Raw genomic sequence first — 14,404 nt, forward strand, 5'->3', positions numbered from 1 at the left:
GCGCCGGTACTGGTTGAGTGTGACGGAGCAGCATGGTTTGTTGTGACCGACATTTGGGATGAAGTGTCAGTAGGATCCCCTTCGTTTAGATGGGCATTTGACTTCCCCTGATTTGAATCCACTTGATGCCTACGTCTTCAATGATTAGGTAAGAAGGAAAAAGAAAAGGATTTTAGGTTACAACGTGCACATTGCAGGAAGAACGGGAAATTTCACATGCGTGTTTTTACGCTATACGTAAACATTCCGATAGATATTTTTGTTTTCATATGTTACTTCTTAGAATATTAACTATAGTGCCTGTGAATTCTGGTCCACTGTTTTATCTGATTATCATAAAATCAGTATGAGAAAACAAATCTCTCTCTCTCTCTCTCTCTCTCTATATATATATATATATATATATATATATATATAGCACATAAGTATCACTCGTTCACATATATATCTAAAATTATTGGAAAATGTGTTATCCTGACCTATAAAGTTTAAATAACAAAGAAGATAAGAAGCATTAAGTTTTTAGTTCAATAGTCAGATTAGTTGCTATTCCTCCGCTATGTGCATACATAATATATAGTAGTTTATCATTACATATATATAATATGGAAATACTGTGTACATAAGCTAAGATTCCGCTCGAGGAAGTTTTGAATTCATGAAGATTGCAAGTTTTTCAGTGATATCGTATTTTTCACAGACACTCTCTAAAAACTCATTGAAAGGATAATTTAGATACTATTTCATGACTTTAATACCGACTACATACGACTCATATTTAAGGCTATCTTGACTGTCTCACCTTTTCTGTTTTTTGTACCAAGCCATGGACATGACAAGGAGGGCAAGAACGACACACAGCAACGCTCCCAGGCTGAAAATGATGACTTTCTTCTCAAGAACTTCACAATGTAAAAGAAATTCAGCATTGTTAGAACAATGGTTTCTCTAGAAAGAAGTCGCGGGGTAAATTTTCGTATACATTTGGCTAGAAGTGAAAATATGTCTTAATCTTGTCATCTAATTCATTATGGTTGACATTTTTTTTTTTTTTGGCGTGCTTGGAGAACTTCTCAACGATTACATAGCTACTCTCTGAAAATGTGTGATCCAGACTTAATAGGTCTAAAAAAAAAAAAGATAAGAGGTGAGGCATTTGGTTTTAGTTCAGCAATAGTCAGCTCAGTTGGTATCCGCCGTCCAAAAGCAGTATATAGGTTACATGTCTGAATGCCATGCAGGCAGATGGCAGGTTCCTACTTTTTCATTTCGTCCAATGACATTTGATTATAATTAATATTGAAATTGAAAATTGAAGTCTATAATACATTGCAGATCGACCATACGATCTGAACGGAGACAGTGGGAGAGTGACAGCGAAGGAAACATCTGTAACTATATACACTCTCTTCACAACAGTACACACAGAAGCAAACCAAAGAAGTGATGAAAAAAAAAACCTTTCAATTTTAACTGACCCTTGTTAATATTGTTTATAATTTGCCATTTCTATATCAGTTACTAGCAGAGTGAGGAATCGAGTAAAATAGACACAATGAGAGAGAGAGAGAGAGAGAGAGAGAGAAGGAAAAGACTGAAAGTGAGCGGCAACTCACAGATAAAAGTTTTTGTACTTGAAATACTTGATGTCGTGAATTCTAGAACGGCCTGTCCATTGCCTGTATATGAAAAAAAGACATCAAATAAAATTAACAGTGAATATTTTATAGGTTCACTGTGAAGAAAGATGATTTCTAAAGCGTGGCGGGGCAGCGATGTCCATACTGTTCTGTCCTCTTCAAGCATTTGAAGATCTGAATATAAGAACGACCCAAGACCAATTTTTGGCCAAATTTAGTTTGACATGGGAAATTGTAGCTTATGCATGGACTCATCTTGTGTATAAATGATAAATCCTATACCCCCGGAAGTGCCTGAAATGAATGAGTTAAATCTTATATGAATGTAAGAATGAAGGACTTGGGTCATTCTTACATTCATATTATAGCGCCCTCTCTCGTCCTTCTCTCATCTCTATAGCAGAATATCATGTATATGATTGAAAGAACGACCCAAGTCCATGATTCAAAGAACGACCCAAGTCCATCACACAAAATGGCCTCTCCACAATTAATGTAAATGGTAATTGTCATAATAATGTATATATGTTCTAATTTGTATATACAATGTTGCCTTCGCATCTCAGTTAAATAGAATATTATTGGACAAATAAAAATTGATATGCAGTTTTTTTTAAGTTTACTCGAAATGGTCTTCCATGGACTTGGGTCGTTCTTATATTCAGATACTCATTTGTAAATCCATCAATACTGGCACATGATGGACATGATTTTTCCGAATATAATACAATCGCACACGTACACAACAAGCTGAACTTCTTTGTTGCAAAGTGTTTTACACTTATACACAGTATACCACTGCGCGAATACAATGAACTTCCTAAAAAAAAGTGTTGTGTTTTGTGCAGGCGTTTTGTGGATTTTGTCTGTACAGGAACATGCACATAAACATATCAGTACGCACATGGAAACGTTACGACGTAAAGGTGCATTTCGGTCTATGTGAATGGACAATCATCATTTGCACTCATGGGACTGAGAAGGAAAGTACAATCTGCATGAAAAAGAATGATCAGTCCCCACTATTGTCTACTCGACTTTTAAAGAAGAGAAATACAAAGAATGTACGTACCCAAATAACTATGTGACCCTGCATCACAAAGCCAACAAAAAGTCGTCTGACATGGATTTTAATTAAGGGTAGATTCTGAAAGAGCAGACTCTAAGCTTTTAAATGATGTATAACTCAATTTAAATGGACTGTCCTAACGTATCTAGATATTGGAAAGAAAGCACACACTCAGGAAAAGTGTGTACTGAGAAAAGTTGCTCTGAAGCAGAGGGTCTATTCAAGCGCTTTTAAATCTTTACAAAGCCGTGCTAGCTGTGCGAGGGATGGAAAAAAAAGGATGTTAACCAACGGAGCCACAACAATGAACTGATTATCAAATTAAGCTGAAATTAAGCATGCTTCATTAACACATTCTGTTAATGATATATGCTAACTTTCAAAGCAGTAGCGTCATCTTTTCTAAAGTTATTAGAGTTGAAAGTGAAGAGTGTGTACAGGGTGTTTAAGAAATGAAAAGGGAACTCCAAAGACACAGAAGTGTTCGAAATAGACACTTTCCTGTTCGTTTTATGATCCCAGACTTTAACATAATGTAGAAGAAGACTTGCTCTTTCAGAAAATATGAAAAGTCAAGATTGGCTAGGTTGAACCATTATTTTCACCTATTTTCAGTCCTCACAAAAAAATCAGTGTGTGCGACTTTTTGTTCGTTTTATGATGCACGGTCACATAATCATAGAAAATTAATTATTTCCTAATTGATGAATCATGAATGCTATACTTAAATGCTGCGTCTTTAAGATACTTGAATTCTTTGTTAGTGTTGTCTATCTGGCAATTAAAGGAGGCAGGTGTACCCCTTTCTTCCTTGTAATATGAGATATCATATTCATTGTATTGAATTTCATTCACGTGACAAATTCTTGAAGTGTGCATAAAATAAGGTCAGCCAGTTACACACTTGTGATACCCTATAAAGCAGATTGACCATGGTGTTTTAAATAGATCATGACAACATGGTACATGTACATGTACCACGCTTTATAATAAATGAATCCATTTTGACCGACCGATTGTTGCCGTTGATTGGAAAGCCAGGCAAGATGGTACTGAATCACTCCAAACAGGGAAGTAAGTTGACCATCCGGGTCTTCCAATACATTGAAGAGTTGCGCTTCCATTGATGACGTATCCTTCTTCACAGGTGAGAGTTATCATGGATCCAAACCTCATGATACTTAAGTCCCAGTAACCATTAGATACATGGTGAGGAGGATCACAAGCCCCTACTGAAGCTATAAGACACAGATACCCATAAAGATTTCTCAATGACCATTTCATATGAACATATGAATTCAAGTAAAAAATAAAAATTAAAAAATAAAAAACCAACCTTAAACATATGTTTATAAAGATTCACTGTTGTGAATTATTGCATGGGTGAAAAATGTCTGCTAATCTCATGAAATCATTTTTTTTTTCTTGCATGTAAACGTATCGCATATTTGGAAAGGGTATATTTTTTTTTCTCTTTTTTCCCCTCTTTCGCCTGTTCATGTCGAATAAGTTTATAATTGTTCATTAACCTCAGGAATGATGTAAAGGATAAAATGATGTTAAACTTCTACAATAACAGTGAATACTTGAAGATTTCTAAACATGACAGCATTTACGGAAACATAGGAGTCTCATCGTATAAACAATGGTAACGACATCCACATACACTACTAACGATGATATCTATTATATGTTATAACTATGGACAATTATCTAGCAGCCTATATTTATTGACATGATTAAACATTGTAGATTGATGATTAAAATTAAGATATTACAGGTAACCAGAAAGATGAGACTTTAAAAAAAAAAAAAAACCATGGCTTGTATGATATCACTGGCAGTAGTACTCACGTTTAAAGGAAAAATGGAAATTCTTTAGTTGTTCAAAGTCTGTCTCGCTCGGACATTCCCAATCTTCAGAACAGGTTCCGCAGTTAGTGACGAAGGTGGTGTAATCTTCAGGTCGAAAACACATGCATTTTCCTTGGTGGACAACAGCAGTTCCGTTTTCGATGCGTTGTTTGCTACAGGTAGACGAACACTCTTTATAGGAACGAACGTCAAATCCGCGGTTAGAGAACGCCTGAAATGTCTGTTCATTGCCGAGGTAACATCCAAGAAAGCCCGGTTCTAAGCGAAAATAGGATTTTTTTTTAATGAAAATATTCTCGTTATCCAAAGAAAATATCTACAAAGCATTTCTTCGTATTTAATAATCTTATAATATATACAAAGCATTTCTTCGTATTTAATAAACTTATAAGTACTGTTATCAGAACAACGGTACCCGTCATCAAACTGTCATAAAAGTAATTGTGATATTATTGGTGAAAATGAAATATAATCCTTAAAAAAATGAGGAAGAAAGCAAACTTATCTTATCTACTTGCCATATATATATATATATATATATATATATATATACATAATATACATACATACATACTTATGCAGCACTTCATCTTTGGACATTCTCATGACCGTAAAACAGTTAAATTGATTTCAAACAGTTTTGCTGCAGTTGTGCTGTGTTAAATGCCTAAACGGCCTAAGAAGATTTGTGCAATGCCGTCGTATATTTTCAATTGGTAGGCCTATATGTCATAAGTTGGCATAGTGTATACACATCCTTACCGCGACATTTGAGTAAGACATGCGAATTCTGGAAACACTCAGTGGTTGTCAGTGCACAATCCATGAAACGTTGAGAGTCTGCAGATTTATCAAGGGGTAATATCAATTTACAAGATCATGCTACCTAATCATTCTTTAAAAAGCATCTGAATATCTGGCTCGTCTGCAAGGAATATTGATAGAATCGTAGAACATTCCTACTTTGGTTCTTATGACTATACGTATTCACCATTTGTTGCAAATGCATAGCCATGATAGGGCTTATTATAGAATATACGTTTCGATCATTTTTGTACTTCAAAAAAGACACAAAATAGTAGTAATCATTGTATTACTCAATCATTTTTTAAACACAGATTGGAAATAAATTCAAATCAATCCATCAATCAATCAATTACCATGAGCACATGAAAGCCGCTGACTTTGGTTCCGTGTTGCTGTATTTGGTAGAGTCTGAATCAAATACTCTTCCGGCGCTGGGAAGCCAAGTTCTGCGCATATCAATTCAGCAGCTTTGGCGGTGAATCCATCAGAGCAGACATATCCGTCTCGTTCGAGCATATACACGAAACCCTCTAAGGGAGAAGGTCCACCAATCAGGTTGACAGATGATGAACCTTGAAAATGAATATAGTCAAGCAGATCGATTGGATTGAAATATTATAATACAAATAAGAAATCAATATATGTTCTGCAGATTGTACTCTTCGATACAGAAAATCGAATCTTGGTTTACGGCAATTACCCCCTGGGCATTTACCCCGGACCCTTCCTCTGACCCTAATCCTAATCCTAATTCTGAACCGAATCCTAATCCTAACCCAAACTCTAACCCTAAACCTAACCCTAATCTTTATTCTAACATTTATCACTAACCCTTAGCCGGGGGCAATTGCCCTCGGGGGTAATTGACCTGATACGGGCTTGGATTGAAATATTATAAAACAAATAAGAAATTTATCAGAATTGATCTGCAGATTGTACTCTCCGATACGACGGACACACACAATCGAATCCATTCCAACCATAAAGAGTGAAAAAAATGAATAAACACACACCCACACATAGAAAGAAAGAATTGTTTCTGAGCGATGCCATCAAGATCTTCCCGTCTAAATGAAATTTAGCCAATTTTCTGTATCCGACAAATCGCTATGTGGTCCAAAGGAGGTTTCTAGCTTCTTGAAGTAAGATTTAGGAGATGTTCAATTTAACATTTCTAATCAACCATTAAAATCATTAATAAATGTTACGAATCCAGAAGAGAAGAATATCGTTTAAATGTAATGAATTAGGTTTAACCCTCACTATAACTTATGTTGTGCATGACCTAAACTACTCGTAGGGATGTGAATTTGCCACAGAAAAATCATTGTTAATTACAAGTACCTCTCTTTAGTTGAAAAGGAATTATGCCAAAGTTCTTGGTATCACAATGAAGAAGCATACACCGAATCTTGGCGCCAACGCTTATAATGACGTAAACAATGTGTCTTCACAGTCTTCTTCAATAGCTAAATTAAGTCACGTAAGTGGAATAGGTAAAATGAACGTTTTGTTTGTTTGTTTGTTTGTTTGTTTTTTGTCAGAGCATTCTCTTATTACCATATTTTTTACAAAGTCTTGATTTTGGTGTACAGTACATTGATTAGATTATTACGTGGGAAAATCGCCGTATTAATATCTCACACACGGATCCTTAATTGAAAATTGTCAACATACATTATATAAATTTTCTTTCTTACCCGTAACTTTTTACATGAATAGAAACCATTACAAAATGCATTCCTCATTATTCTTAATTTCATTTTCATACAATTCAAGTTTAATCCATACCCAGTACACACAGCAATGTCCAATTAAATATTGTTATAATATATTATGCGTTTTTCCTGTCAGTTTCAGTTGTTTTTTTTTTCTCTCATTCATGCATTCGCTTTGGTCAAATTATGCTCATGCATCGAATTATCGTCTTTCAAAGTCGTCTTTGGTCGCTAAAATTAACTAATGCAGCAAACGATTTAGCATTTGCAGATTCGAATTAATTGAATCAACATATATTTTTGGTAATGGTTATTTAACTGCATCTCAACTTATACAAACTCAACTCAATTAAAGAGATAAGAATTGGGCTTTTAACTTTTTTGCGAACTACCAAGAAAACATTTATGATATAGTACAGAGCATACCATTTTAAGAGGAATTCAAAGTTTATTTGATGAAAGTCAAACTTCCAAACACAAAGTAAAACAAAGCGATCGTTATAAAGTGTGGGTCCCACACTTTATTAGAATCGCTCTTTTTTGGATATCTCGGCCATTTCAAAACCAATTTTCATCAAATAAACGTTGAATTCTTCATATAATTACATGCTCTTTCATATTTCATGAGAGATTTTTCATTATCTCACCTAAAAATGTTAGAAATCTGAAATTAGGTCTCAACCAAAACGATACAATCCCTTTAATCTCAACATTCCGAATAATTAAATTCACATAACAAGCAAACAAATTAAAAATAGGAGCATTCAACATGTTCAAATTAAATCTGTATGGTATTCATTAAAACAAAGTTACAGTACATTACTTGTGATTTTTTTTTTAATTGAATGTTTAGAACATCTTATGTTGAAGTTCAAGTTCAAGTTTATTTTCATATTTCCACTTTCTCAGTGACGGGATTACAAAATGATTGACAGTAAAACAAGAATACAAAATATATACAACCATATCTTTTGATTGGAGAAGAAAGAAAAAAAAATCAAAAACATACTTAGCACAATTTCATATGGTCGTAATCTGAGGATGTCACAAATAAATGTCAGAAATATTATTGGGCCTACATAAAATCAATGACGCTTGTAAAACTGTAGGTTCCCGAATTCATAGGCATGAAATTATAGGGAGAACGGATATGTTTATCTTGACCAACTAGAATTATACCTGTGCAAAAATCAACATAAAGAAATTAATGAACTAATGGACCACATGAATATCGCTCAAACCAGACTGTACAGATCTCGCCGTGTTTGAAAAAAGAATGCTATAAGTTTAATATAACGGTACCATTAAATAACTTGGTGCTGCGGACAAAGACAAAAGACTGGGAGTATAAAACAGTTGCTAAAAGCCTCATAAAGTGTATCCACTAAGTAATAGCTGTTTTAATTTGCGTTTGAAGGTGAATAGGGATAAGGAAGAAGTGATATCTTGAGGGAGTTCATTCCAGTATCTGGGTCCAGTAAACATAATTGTTTTCTTTGCAAAAATAGTTCGAGTACGGGGAAGGTGATAGGCGTCACTCTGACGAGTGGGATAACAGTGAATAGAACGTTTTCTTTTGAACATATGGATAAAAACAGATGGTAATTCATTATGTTCATTAGTTGTTAGTTTATACATGAAAATTCCGAGATTATAATAAAAATAGGTCTGGAATTTTCAGAATTCTGCTTTGGTGAAAAAAGCAGTTGGTATTAGCAAAATATCCGGCGTGGTTTATGATTCTTATTGCACGCTTTTGAATACAAAGAAGGAAATCCAATAATGAATTAATTGCACTTCCTCACGTCAAAATTCCATAATTAATGTGTGGAGATATTAAAGAAGAGTATATGCTCTGCGAAATATAAACAGGGAAAAATGTTTAAACTTATTTAAAATTCCGATATTGCTGGACAAAATTTTACTTACAAAATTGATATGAGTTTTCCAGGGTAATTCTCGGTCAAGCCAAAGCCCTAAAAACTTTGTGTTATTAACCTGCGTTAAACATATATCATTTATTTTGATCTCATGTGGAACAACATTCAAAGAATTACTGAACACCATATAGTGAGTTTTTTTCTATATTCAGGGATAATTTGTTCGCATAAATCCAGGACTGCACAGACCTGAGCTCAGTATTCATTTAACGTACTAGGGTCTCGATGTGAACAAAACAAACTTGTATCATCGGCAAAACAAATGAATGATAAAGTTTGCGATGATTTTTGCAGATCGTTTGTGTATAAGATATATAAAAGAGGGCCCAAGAGAGAGCCCTGTGGGACTCCACAAGAAATAGGTTTTAACTGCGGTATATAACACATAATGAAAATAGATATGTCAAATGAAAATCACCATCACCAAAACAATATGATGATCATAATGAAAATAAAGATAACATTTGATGAAGATAAAACACAATGATGATGGTATGATGGTAAAGAAATAGAGATGAAATAAAACAATGTGATGATCATGATGAAAAGAAGGATTTAATATGTAGAAGTTAACATATGAATGTTGAGCAAAAGAAAGATGTTGTGTTGGGTTTAGAGAAGAGGCTGGTCATGACGATTAGATTATAGGATGTAAATGTCATTTTCATTGATTAAATGGTCAAAATCTCTCTCGTTTATAATGTAAATAATGTGTTGGCTTTTACGAAATTAAATGCTCAGCACGGAAAATCAGTTGCTCAAAAACGATATTGAAAATGCTTTAAAGTGATTACCGAGCCCATCTCACTAATTAAATGCACAAATTTGAAAATCCATGCCCAAACGCGAAATTGAATTCATGCTCACATCCGATTTTGAACTTCTGACCATTAATTTGAATGCGTAAAAGGCATTTGAAATCACTAAACATAAAACCGTTTTACCATAGTCCATATTGTGCTTAATCTGTTTATGTGTATCATACATTATACTACCATTTTCATCACACACACACACACACACACACACACACACACACACACGAGCGCAAAACAACTTGGTCCTCGCGTATTCTTAGTATCATTTAGCGGAGGACAACACAAAGGGAATGTAACAAGACAGACACGAATTTAAAAGACAAAGAAAGGGATACCTGAATAGGGAGCAGTTGAAAAAAAAAAAGATAAAGGATGTAACAGTGTTAAGCATAGTTAGACCTTTACGCAAAAAGAAAAAAAAAATGAATTTACATAGGAATTTTTATTCTAGTAATGAAGAATTGTACGATAGACAAAACTTTATGATTTGTGAAACGAGAGTTAATCAGTGAGCAAGATTTCTGATTTTTTTAAGGATGATTTAAAAAAGATTGAAGAGAATGACTGCGTCTATAAAAGATCATCAGACAATGGTTTCCATATATCAGGTTCATGGTGTCAAATTTTGACCAATAATAAGTTTAGAATTTTTCTGAATGATTGGGGAGATATGAAAGGAGCTACAGTTTGACATTAGACTTTAAACATTTTGTATGCATATTCAAGTTTCATGACAAATAAAGTACTGATAGAATGTTGAAAATATTGATAGATGCATAGGCCACATTCTATTATCATCAACATACATTATTGATTAATGTGTCCGTGTGTGTGTTTTGTGGGCTGTGTACATGAATAATATGTGCATTTTGTCTAATAAAGTGAAAACACACAAACTCAATAAAGGAAATCATTTTTTTCACTTGTTTTACTTTTCATTTATAGTGATAAAGCCACGAGTAGGCCTACTTACCTTTGAAACACTTCATCTTGAGCTTGAACATCACTGGGTATTTATAGCCTAAATACCATATCTGTATCTGTAGTTTCGTCTTATGAGCCAGCGATAGAATGGGAGGAGACGGATCATGACTCCTGATCAGATGGTGAGACATTTTGTGAGATATTACATCCAGAATGTGAAACTTCATCGCTTGATTATCAATAGACTCAATTTCTAGAAGTGTTCGTCGTCCGCGAGGTGCCTCGACAACCCAACTACGACCGTTTTCGACGCAGTTTTTATCGCATGATATGTTACGTTCTAGTGGATCCCCGGAACAGTTCAGAAGGAAATCTACGAGAGAAAGAGAAATCAGGAAGGCTAGGTATTAACTCTTGCCTTAATAGATTCGGAAATTTCCGGAGACTAGTATTGGTTTAAGATGTATTAGATCTGTAGGCAAAGAGTGTTAGAAGAAGAGGATAAAATATTTCACAAATATATGGTTTTATTGTATATAGTTGTAACAAACCTTAGCAGTGTTACCTGCAGATTTCATAGAGCTCAGCTAAGTCTAACCATTTTCTAAGAGGGAGAATAATGTTGATGTCATCTTGCTAACTTGTCGCTGTATTTTAGTTGATAAGTTGTTTTTCCTTTTTTATTCGAGATGATAATCCAGAAAAGGACTCTTTTAGTCTACTGTAAATCAATAGCTCTAAATGTGAGTATAGTTTATGTACCGCTAAACTGATCAGCAAGGCGAGCAGTGGGAATGTCAATGACAGTATTGGAAGCCTGAAAGTGTTAAAAGCTGTCCAATAGGGCCATCTCCTGAAATGCAAAAACAGACATTCTTAGAGAAGAATAATACGTAATAAAGCACATGGCTAGAAATAAAAACATACACCTCGTGTTTGTTTCAGGCGTTGACGAAGTAGAGAGCGGACTGTAAAAAAGGAGACCGGCAAACATCCATACAAAGGAAGCCATTCTTTCTTCGATCGCTCTAAAAGTCAATGTACAGACAACCAATCGTTATCTTGCTGTAGAAACTGAAGAAAAATTCCAGTCTGATACACAGCATGCTCCTCACGCAAAAGATATTGTAGTAGCGTTGAGGTAAGGAAAAACAAAACAATCATAAGATATGAAACCAAAGCACAGGTATTCTTCAAGTTCGATGCAGAATATCCCTGCTAACTGCAAACAAAGATGAATTCCTGTAACTTAGGCGGACGAGAGGTTTGCGATACTTGATTGATTAAAGGTTAGTGCTGCTTTATGAGCTGTAGAAAAATGACCATCAATCAATCAGCACTGTTGATGAATTCGTTCTGGTCCAGCATGTCGATCGTGGATCGTCTTACCAGATGCTTACTGCGCGTGATGAGGATGCGTAACCATTATGCCATTCCCTGCATGAGCGTTAGCGGTAAATTCTTTTGTCATATTGAAACTTTATTGAGACCTCTTATTATTATCTTCTTTTTTTTAGAAACGGAGAATGAGTGCTTCATAAACCACTTGAGCCTGTCTATAACTTATCTTCGTAGGAATCAAATGACTCTTTTTGTGATTGATAATGACTTTCGAACAGAATAAAACTTAATTCAGACGTTTGCCTTTCGCACATTATTGTAAATGAAAGATATGATTCTTATCTATTGTCAAAATCTTACAACCAAATGAAACTTAATTCAGACGTTTGCATTATTGTAAATGAAAGATATGTTTCTGATCTATTGTTGAAATCTTACAACCATTTTTTTTTTATCAAGTGGGTAAGATGATATCATTACCAAGCGTTTTCGATTTCGAACACAGAATCAAAGTACTTTACTGTTAACACATTTCATGCGGGAATTCAGAATATCGTAGAAAGCAGAGCTCCATGTGCATCAGTGAAAGATCGATTTTGATTTAGATCTAATGCTTGTTTCATAATTATTTTCACAGCGAAATCCAAGTCAGCAGAGAGCAAGACGGACAGTCGTGAACAGGGTGATGTGTGTACCTTTGGACTACACAAAGTTTAATTTCAGTGTGATTAAAAACTTGCATGCCTTTGATACATCTTAGGTCTAGCCTTGACACTTACGCCAAATGAATTGTAAAGAGAGTATTTTATTGAGGCGTAATTACAGCTTCTTGTATGGTGTCATCTTTGCCGAACAGTACTGTCGACATAAAGTATTAGTTGCGGTCGCCTGTTTTCGATTTCTGAGTTTGTCAAGTTCATTTCTGTGATTCGAAACTATCCTTGTATTATGGTGCTTTGTGTAATGTGAGTATGTGCATGTTTTGTTTTTGTTTTTGTTTTTGTTTTTTGTGTTTTTGTTTTTTGTTTTTTTTTTTGCTTGCAGACAAGGATGTTGGCGAGTTGCGTACTTGCGTCTTACTGCTGGACCCGTGCTACTTACGTTCTACTTGCGTGCATTCCATGTGACCTTCGTCACACGGATGTTGGCGAGTTCCGTAAAACGCATGCGAAACTCGCCCAAACCCTTAATTGTCCGCCTGCAAAAATTGTCCTGCGTGCTGGAAAATTCCCACACGCAATAAGCCCGCATAGCTTGCCCGGAAAGGTGTGACAGGGCCGTAAACTTGGCTGCGGGTGAATTGGACTTGCGTGCGCAACTCCGGATAACTACGGGTGAGATGCGTGCCAGGTAATGTCATGAGCGGGTCATCTGCGGGGACCTCCGGGAAGAAAAATTGTTCTTCGCAAGTCGCACGCAAGGCTTGCCGGAAAGGTGTGACAGGGCCTTTTGGTAGTAAAGATCTTAAGTTAGTTAAGGCCCTGTCACACCTTTCCGGGTAAGCTACGCGGGCTTGTTGCGAGTAGGGATTTCCCAGCATGCAGAAGAACTCTGTGTGTGTGTGTGTGTGTGTATGTGTGTGTGTGTGTGTGTGTGTGTGTGTGTATAATGCAGGGCTCCACATCAGCGACGGCCCGGTGGCTCGGTTCCACCAAATCCCCCCCCCCCAAAAAAAAAAGTTACCTTTTGAGGAAGGGGATATCCCTTCTCACACCCTCCCCCTATCAGTTCACCTCCATCACATTGGCCATAGACACTTGGGGCGGAAAATTTTCCAAATATTCTATCAACAAATGAATGGGGGATATTGATACCCTCTTTCTCTGTCTCGTTTACCTCCAATATATAGTACACAGTGAGACAGACACGCGGAACAAGATAATATGCACGAGGTGACACATTCCACCATTTAACAAGTCACACTTTCCCTGAATGTGCATTTTTCCTTACTCTTTTTTATTGAAACTTCTGAAGTTTTCCGTCCAAAGTGTACACCAGATTGTCGAATCTCAATGCTAGAAATGCAAAAGATTCCTCGAGTATGCAGAAGCTACTGCCTCTATCCCCCCCCCCCCCCCCTCTCTCTCTCTCTATCTCTCTCTGTGTCTCTGCTCAGCCCACTTTCAAAACTTACACTTTGGGGATTGAAAAACAAGAACCACGTGCACCATATCGATATATTTCAAATCCCGTTCCCCCACCCCCCCCCCCCCAAAAAAAAAAAAAAAAAAAAAAAAAAAAAAAAGATCAGAAGTTCCCGCGTGTGAAATGG

This window comes from Diadema setosum, chromosome 4, assembly GCF_964275005.1.
Source record: "Diadema setosum chromosome 4, eeDiaSeto1, whole genome shotgun sequence".
In the NCBI taxonomy this organism is placed as follows: domain Eukaryota; kingdom Metazoa; phylum Echinodermata; class Echinoidea; order Diadematoida; family Diadematidae; genus Diadema; species Diadema setosum.